General features: G+C 52.7%; 1 pseudogene; it reads right to left on the reverse strand.

Annotated features, from left to right (window-relative positions):
* Positions 1–2,425: 2,425 nt before the first annotated feature.
* Positions 2,426–3,121, reverse strand: LOC148050391 (olfactory receptor 14J1-like; annotated as a pseudogene).
* Positions 3,122–8,959: the final 5,838 nt, after the last annotated feature.

Raw genomic sequence — 8,959 nt, forward strand, 5'->3', positions numbered from 1 at the left:
GTAGGGGGCAGGGAGGGGGACTGGATGGTGCCCAGAAATATCTCCCACATTGAATTCCTCAATCAATCTTTACCTGGAGTTCTCTGTGAAGGCAAACTAGGTAGAGGAAGGAGAAAGGGCAGAGAGGCTGAAGAAGAGCTGGGAAATAGGTCACTATATATAGAATAGTTGTTCAGAATAAATTATCTCCACTGAGAGCACTGGTAGGAAATGTATTTTAATGAACAGCTGCATGTAAGTATGTTGGCAGAGGGGAAGTAATGCACTGTGCTCATGTGGTCCTCCCAAATACAAAAATAAAAAGAAGAAAACAGTATTAGCACTCAGCCAAAATACCTGACATTCTGCAAATGAAGATTGTTTTGAGTTGTTGCCTAGAATAAGTTTTAAGTAGGTTTCAACTCAAGACTAAGACCTACGTTCAGGTCTGCATTCACTTGCCCACATGCAGCGGCTGTTGCTGTCTGAGTTGCCCTGGGGTTACAGATGTACCCATAAGGTGCTTGGAAATGTGACCCAGGGCTCCCTTCTGGAGCAGTAGTTGGTCACCAGGAAACCTCCAGGCATCTCGGTTGAGACATCTTCTGTCTCTCCATTTACTACAAAGGGAAGCCTAGACAACTTGATTAGAGGTAGACATCTGCGTTGAGGTGTTTGGTGCTGGGTCAGGACAATCTTGTCCCTTTCTGCACCTAAAATAGAGTGACATTCCCTGGAGGGACTGTGAAGGGAATGTGTCTTGCTGATTTAGGGACTCCTTCCAGAAGTGCTGGTAACACAAATATGTTGGCCATGCAGAAACAGAGCGTTTCCCTGAAGAGGGTCACCCTTCTTCTCTGGAACGGTTGAGAGAGCTCAGCCCCTCAGAGTGTGACCGGCTGTGTGAAAGGGCGAGCAGTGGCAAGGCCAGTCCTGGGCAGGGAGTGTTTTAGGGCACTGAACTCCATGTGAGACACAACCATACTGTTTTTAATGTTATAGGCCTGATTACGACAGAACAATTCAGAAAATGTCAAAAAATAAAAAGAAGCAAGGAAGAAATTAAGGAAAAAATTTAAAGGGAAGGAAATGTTCTACTTCTGTGGTGGGGTGATGCTGGTTGGATGCCAGGTGCCCACCAAGCCACTCTATCACTCCCCCTCCTCAGCTGGACAGGGGGAGAAAAATATGACAAAAGGCTCGTGGGTCGAGATAAGGACGGGGAGATCACCATCAATTCCTGTCATGGGCAAAACAGATTCAACTCGAGGAAATTAATTTCATTTATTGCCAATCAAAAGTCAGAGTAAGATAATGAGACATAAGAACAATCTTGAAACACCTTCCCCCCACCCTTTCCTTCTTCCTGGGCTCAGTTTCCCTCCTGATTTTCTCTACCTCCTCCCCAATGAGCGGTGCAGGGGGACAGGGAATGGGGGTTGTGGTCAGTTCATCACATGTTGTCTCTGCTGCTCCTTCATCCTCAGGGAGAGGACTCCTCACACTCTTTTCTTGCTCCAGCGTGGGGTGCCTCCCATGGAAGACAGTTCTCCACGAACTGGTCACACAGCTCAGCTAACATGGGTGTTGTCCTGTCCTGGGCACTTTGCAGACCAGACCAGACCTTTCCTGGCTCTTCCCATCTCCCCTGCCCTCTCCCCAGCCCAGCCCCACAGAGCAGCCCAGCCTGGGCTGGCCCCACGGCAGTGCCCACCTCAGCCCACAGCCCCAGCCCCTCTGAAGGGAGCAGAGAAGGGTCAGCCTCCCCATCAGCCCCAGGGCTGGAGGCTCACCCTGGCATGAGGAAAGGGAGGTTAGGGAAACTGCAGGAATCCTGGTCTCTGTTCCAGGAGATGCCACAGACTGACCATGTGCCATCATTGCCAGTCCCCCTCCCCACGCCAGCACAAGAGTCCTGGTCAGGGCACAGAGCAGCATGCCCCAAGTGGATGCCTGCAGAAAGAGGTTTCTCTTTCTCATGGATTCCCCCCTGCAGGCACAGAAATGCTCCCTTGCTCTTTTCCCTGGCCACTCCTTTCCCCTGGCCCACTTGTCTTGGTTCCCACCCCGTGCTCTCCACAGGCCCCTGAGCTGGCAGTGCTGCTCTGAAGATACCAGGTCCTGCTGTTGTCCACAGCCATGGCTCCAGGGAAGCAGCAGCCCCAACATGAAGGTGGCAGAAAGGATCTTCCCACTGAGGCAGTGAGGGGCATCCCTGAGGTCCACGAGTGCCTGCTTCTCCATGTGGCAGCTGGGCTCATGGCTCCTTGACCTCTCCTGTATTCTGGGGCTGCACCCCCAGCTCCAGATGACTAGTACAAGATGGGAGCAGAGTCAAAAGATTTTCTGCTGGAATCTTTATTGTGTTTCCCTAGACAGGGAGCCTGGCTCCATATCTATGTGAGGTCTTTTACGTCAGAAAACACTGGCAGGGAAATAATAATATTATTATTTAAGTGGAAGTAATATATGACGTAAAATAAACAAATGGAAAAACAAGACACATACGATCAAAAGAGCATGCGAGCTTTTCCTGAGGATGATGGCCACCTTACTGATGCTGCAGTAGTCTGTGTTCAACCAGTTTCCGCAGGGCGTCTTTCATGTCTGTGTTCCTCATGCTGTAGATGAGGGGGTTCACTGCTAGAGGAACCACTGAGTACAGCACTGCCACCACCAGATCCAGGGATGGGAAGGAGATGGAGGGGGGCTTCAGGTAGGCAAGCATGGCAGAGCTGACAAACAGAGAGACCACGGCCAGGTGAGGGATGTACGTGGAAAAGGCTTTGTGGCGTCCCTGCTCAGAGGGGATCCTCAGCACGGCCCTCAAGATCTGCACATAGGACAGCACAATGAAAACAAAAGAGATGAATGCTACTAAGACACTAACCACAAGAAGCCCAGCTTCCCTTAGGTAGTCATTGGAGCAAGAAAGCTTGAGGATGTGGGGGATTTCACAGAAGAACTGGTCCACAGCATTGCCGTGGCAGAGGGGGAGTGAAAATATATTGGCCGTCTGCAGGAGGGCATAGAGGAACCCAGTGCCCTAGGCAGCTGCTGCCATGTGGACACAAGCTCTGCTGCCCAGGAGGGTCCAGTAGTGCAGGGGTTTGCAGATGGCAGCAAAACGGTCATAGGCCATGATGGTGAGACGAGAATACTCTGCACCAAACAAGAAGAATACAAAGAAGACCTGAGCAGCACATCCTGCGTAGGAGATGGCCCTGGTGTCCCACAGGGAATTGGCCATGGCTTTGGGGACAGTGATGGAGATGCAGCCCAGGTCAAGAACAGAAAGGTTGAGGAGGAAGAAGTACATGGGGGTGTGGAGGCGGTGGTCACAGGCTATGGTGGTGATGATGAGGGTGTTGCCCAGGAGGGCAGCCAGGTAGATGGCCAGGAAGATCCAGAAGTGCAAGAGCTGCAGCTCCCGTGTGTCTGCGAATGCCAGGAGAAGGAACTCGTTCATGGAGCTGCCATTGGACATCTGCTGCTTCTGGGCATGGAAACTGCCAAAGGAGATAAACCAGAAAAATTTAGAGAAGCTTCTCTGAGCAAAATTTGATTCCTTCATTGTGAAATACCTAAGGGAGCTTTTCTTTCCTGGGGGACCGTAATGCAGCTCCGAGGCTTCATCTCTGGTTTGTGCTGGCTGAGTGTGCTGTGCAGAGCCGTGCCCTCTCCCCAGGTGCTCCTTGAGGGTCAGCCCTGCTTTACAGCAATGACCCATGGAGGCAGCAACAGCCCAGGGTGTTTGGAGGGAGGGTTCCTGGGGAGGAGTTCCCTGTGCTGCACTAGAGCGCAGGGTGAAAGCTCCGAAGGACGCTTTCTTCCACAGAGGAAGGTGGGAGATGAGGTGCAGCAAATGTGCAAATGCAGCACCCCCACCCCTTGCCCCACACCACCACCGTTACTGCCAGGGAGCCCAAGAGCAGGAAGAAGAGCAGCACAAGCAGGTGGAGGAACAAAGGAGAACTCTGTGACTCTCCTCCTAAGGGAAGCAAGGAGAGGACAGGCGGCCGGGCACTCAGGAAAGCCTTCTCCTCACCCAGCAGGGCACAGCACCTCCCGGTTAGCAAAAGCCCAGGGCAGTCGCTCTCAGCCCCTTTGCCCTGCAGAGGGAAGCGGCCCCGTGTCAGGGGAGATGCCCCTCTGCTGTGCCAGAGCTCTGGCTGCAGAGGAGGCACCTCCTGCCCTGGACCACACAGCCTTGAGGGCAGAGGCTGTGCTGGGTGGGAGACGAGAGCAGGGGTCTTGCTCAGAGGAAGGTGTCTGCATTGGAGGGGATGACAGGGAGCTTTCCAAAGTCTCCCTCCCATGACATTGCTGGTTGGAGTTTCCTACAACACTCTGCCCATGTGTTTGCAGCCTGGAGCTATCCCTGGTGGAAACTGTTTTCTCCCTCCAAGTTTTCCCTGTCAGGGGTCACAGACCCCATCACCCACTCCTGTCTGCTCAGCTCTGACCTGAAGAAACCTCCCAGTTCCAGGCACTCTCTAGAGGTACTGCCCGTTTGCAGGCAGTGAGGAGCAGGGCAGACAAACCCTGCTGAGGCCAGCAAAGGTGATGCTGGTGCTCTCTGGAGGTGGAGGAAGGGATGGAAGCAGTTGACTTGCCTCTCACCAGACCTGCTGATCTCTCAGTGTAGCAGCTCAGGACTCTCAGGCTCCCTCTCCAAACACTGCAGCGCCTTTCCCCTTTTACCCAAAACAGCAGGAAACGGAAAGCACAGCCTCAGGAAAGGTCTTTACCTTCAAGGGATCCCCTGCCTTGCTCTTCCTCTGCAAAAGTCCCCTCTGAAATGCCCTGGGCAGCTCTGGCTGCACACCCGGCCTTCACACCTTCATATCTGTCTAACATGAGCCCCTGGGCTGGGAGGCCTCCTGACAGAGCCCGTAGACTATAGGCTATAATTGCTTTAGGAGAGCCTTTTAGGAACAACAGCTGCATTGCCCTGCACCAAGAGACTTACCGTGACAAGGGCTGGAAAGGTTTCTTCCCTTGCAGCTCGCCTCTCTCCTCCCACTCCAGGCTGCCTTTAATCTCTCTCTGCCCTACTCCTTTTCCCAGAGCCCTGCTGCGCTTGGCAGAGGAGTTGCTCCCTGGCCGAGCTGTCTCTCTGCACTGCTGCCTGCTTCCCAGGAGCTCCCTCCATCCCAGGAGCCTCTCTCAGCCCCGGAGGAGGGGACCTGCCCAAGACGTCACTTGCTCTGCCCCCCACCGCACGCTGCGCTCCCTCCAGGTGTCCCTGGGGCTCTCCAGGAACATCCTTGGAAGGAGACTGAAGGAATCACCGATGTTGCCTGTCTCACCTCCGCAGAGACGTTTCTTGCAGCAGTGCCCTTTCTCCTCTCCGAGACACAGTTAGGTCTGAGAATCCCCCTTCCTTGGCCCATCATCAGACAGGACACCTGGACACTGGCAGGGAGGCATCTCCTTTACCCATGCTGAGGGAAGGCAATCAGCTGAGGCAATGGAGGCATCTCCTCCTGGAGTTGTAGTCCTGGGGCTGGAAGGGACCTCAGCTCCCTCCCATGCCTGCCACAAACCCACAGGACATGAGATTCCTCTTGCTTCAGTTATGGTGTCTGCTAAAAATAGGCACCTGCACTCATTTTCTGTGGTCCCATGGTCATTGATGGAGATGAAGAGCAAGAGTTCACACACAAAAACACCTGGTGACGTCTGAGGTGCCTGATGTTGTCCACAATAATGGAGCAGTACTGAGAGATTAGGAAACATCTGGGGGCATCATCCTGCAGCCTGGTGAGGGTGCCAGCTGAAATGACGGCAGATGCCCACATTTAGGACATCACCCCCTGTCCCTACTCACGCTGTTCAGGGCCGCCTAGAGAGGTGTCCAGCTGACCAAATGGAGTTCTGTGCCAGAGGGAGAGGGAAGTCTTTCTCTTTCTCCCCTCCTTTAGCTGTGTTGACTAGCTGTCCGTTGCCTGTAACAAGAGTTGTCTCACACAGCCCCACAGAGCCTAACCTAATTCAGGGCAGCTGCTCATTGAATGGCCAAACACAGGCCTGTAGGGCTCTGTGAGATGCCAAGGCTCTCCACCAAAACTGCCTGTGGCTGGCAGGGACAGCACAGGACCTGCAGGAAAGCCGTGTCCCCTCAGAGCGGGTGCGTGACAGACACCCCAGGCGCCATCTCAGATTCCTTCGGTGCTTGTGTGCAAGTGACTGATTGCCACCCCTGCAGTGAGGCCAGCCCTGTCCCATCTCTGTCCAGCAGATGCAAGGCACCGCATGAATAAGAAGCACATTGCACTGGGCTCTCCACTTGTGGGCCTATGTTCTCAGCTTCGTCTAGTTCTCCTCTGCCCCATCCTTTACTCACCCTCTTGACGATACAGTCTTCAAAGCGCCCAGTGAATTTCGAGTGGGCCTAGATCACAGGATGTCCACACACAAGGATGCTTTCAGCAGCACCTTGTCCTTCCAGGAGATCAGTGCCTCTCTCCACCAAAGGCCCTGCAGGGCTGCAGAGACACCGCAGACAGCAATGCCCTCTCCTGCCAGGGCTGCCCAGCCCAGCCCTGTTTCTCTCGGACCTTGGGGACAGCAGGCATTGCTCTCTTTTGGGGCACCTCAAGTCTTTCTTACAATGCCATTTGCCATGCGCTCCAGCATGTCTGTTCCATGCAGCAAAGCTTTTGCGTACATGGGCTCTTGGGTGCTTGGTGTCCCTCTTCAGCATGACAAGGCTGAGGTTGGCCTGGAGCCACGGCTCAGGGGCTGCAGCCCAGATGTGCAACACTCTCCTCTGACGTGGGAACAGGCAGGAGGAGCTGGAGCCCCGAGGTCTGTCACAAGCTGTGACTTCTGAGGCACAGTGGGACACCTCCCACAGCTGGCGTGCTGCAATGGATGGATAAAGGTTCTTCACGAGACACAGGCTGGGAGCATGAGAAGAGGAATACTTTCTGTGTGAAGGAGTTGCTTGGATGTATGGAGCTCCTTGCTGGGAAAGTCAACAGGCTGGGTGAGCCCTTGTGGGTGAGGATCGGAGCAGAGGCCAGTTAGGGCGACATTGTGGTGGGAGATAAAGAACAGGTGATCAAGGGGAGGAGGTGGACAAGCTCTTACTTAAGCCACTCCAGGAGGTCTCCAGATCAGTGACATGGGGCTCTTTCTGGGGACCTTAATGACCCTGACATTCATTGGAGGGGAACACAGCACTGTGAAAACAGACCAATAGGTTTCTGGAGGGGGTTGGAGCAATTTCTTTGCAAAGCCACCAGCTGGACCAACAGAGATGATGCTCACCTGGATCAGGTCCTTGCAAACCATGAAGAGTGGTCAGGGACGTGAAAACCAGGGTCATCCTTGACTGTAGTGACCATCAAAAAGGGGGGTGCAGCTCTTGAGCAGCCTGAGGAGGGAAAGGAGCAGAGTGTAGGGGTCAGACCTCAGAGGGGAAGACTTTGGCCTGTTCAGGGGGCTTTTAGTGGGGATCCCGTGGGCAGCAGTGAAGGGCAGCACAACTCAGTACAGCTTGTCTTTAACGAGAGAATCACCCACAAAGAGCAGCAGTGAGTACCTAGCTGACAAGACCAGCTTGGGTGAAGAGGGAACTCATGAGGAAGCTCCACAGGTAATGGAAGCAGAGAGGAGGAGGGTGCAGAGACTCACTTCAGAAGGAGGAATTTAGAAGCAGGAGTGGCTTTTTCTTTTTTTTTTAAGAACAATTTTGGAAACCAAGGTGGGTTGAGTTACAGGAGCACAGATGCCTTGTGTCACCCTCCATCTGCAGTTTCCATTGGAGGGTCCAGGTCTCCCACGGCCCCTTGTGGTCACTCCCAGTCACAGGTGAGTGTGTCAGGCACACCAGGACCTCCTGAAGTGGCACTGGAGGCTTCTGGTCAGGAACTGAGCTCGGCCTGCAAAGATGAGGCAACTTTCTCAACATTTATGTAGGATGGGCACATTTTCATCAGCTGAAATGTTTGAATACTTTTCATAGAGAGAGAATGTTTTCCTGTGCTGCCATCATGAAACTCTCCAGGATGCTAACAGCTCTTGGGAGAAGAAACCTTGATCTTCCTGGCACTTGCTTGACCACTGTTCTGTCCAGTATGGAGTGTACAGAATCTCACTAATCTTCTCGCTATTCCCACATGTCCTGATTCAACTGACCATTTCTCAAGTCATCTTCTCCAGCAGACTGTCTGCACAGATGCCTTTTTGAGTGTCCATCTGGTTTTCCTCCTCCCATTACTCTCCATTCCCTCAGACCCCTCCCAAGTACCCAGGTGCTGCTTGGAGCTTCAGGCAGGTGAAAGCTTGCTGCTCCTGTCTCCTGACTGTCTCTGTAGCCAGCTCCTTCATTGCCTTTCTCTCTGTCCTTTCCTACTAATCTCACTGCAGATTTTCCCCTCCAAAGGACAAGTGGGATTTAGTGGAGGCAACTTGGACTTCATGGACACCTGACGAATGTTTTTTATTCTTCACTGAACCACTCTTCCTCTTTTTGTTTTTGTTCTTGTTAACGAAGAGAAATGCTGTGTCTCTGTGCAGCCACTTCTCCAAGGAAAGCAGAAGGAAATGGAGGCTGAGACATTCAGCTCCAGCCTGAGTGGGAAAAGCTTCCATTTTAACATGAGTGATGTGAGTTTCAGGTGACCGGTGAGAGAAATGGCAGGCTGGGGTGGGGTGGGTGGGATGAAGAGTGTCTCTAGAGTGTCTGACAGAAAGGGTCTGGCTTTTCCCACATGGTCATACTTCATCATGAGACCCTCGGGATCAATATGGCTTGGAGATTGTCTATATCGTTTATTCTGTAAGCAGAAAAATAATGAAAATGCACAAATCTTTTTAAAATGTTATTTTTTTTTTACATCTTCTCATTTAGACTCTACTCCTGAACTCTCCCTAATGAACCACACAAGAATGGAGGCATTAAAGAAAACTGCAGAGCGCCATGGCATGTTAGGTTATCTGCATTTCCATGGGTCCTCTGCTGCCAAGT

Source organism: Nipponia nippon, unplaced genomic scaffold (assembly GCF_047370975.1).
Source record: "Nipponia nippon isolate SJK-2023a ecotype South Korea unplaced genomic scaffold, ASM4737097v1 scaffold_86, whole genome shotgun sequence".
NCBI classification, from domain to species: domain Eukaryota; kingdom Metazoa; phylum Chordata; class Aves; order Pelecaniformes; family Threskiornithidae; genus Nipponia; species Nipponia nippon.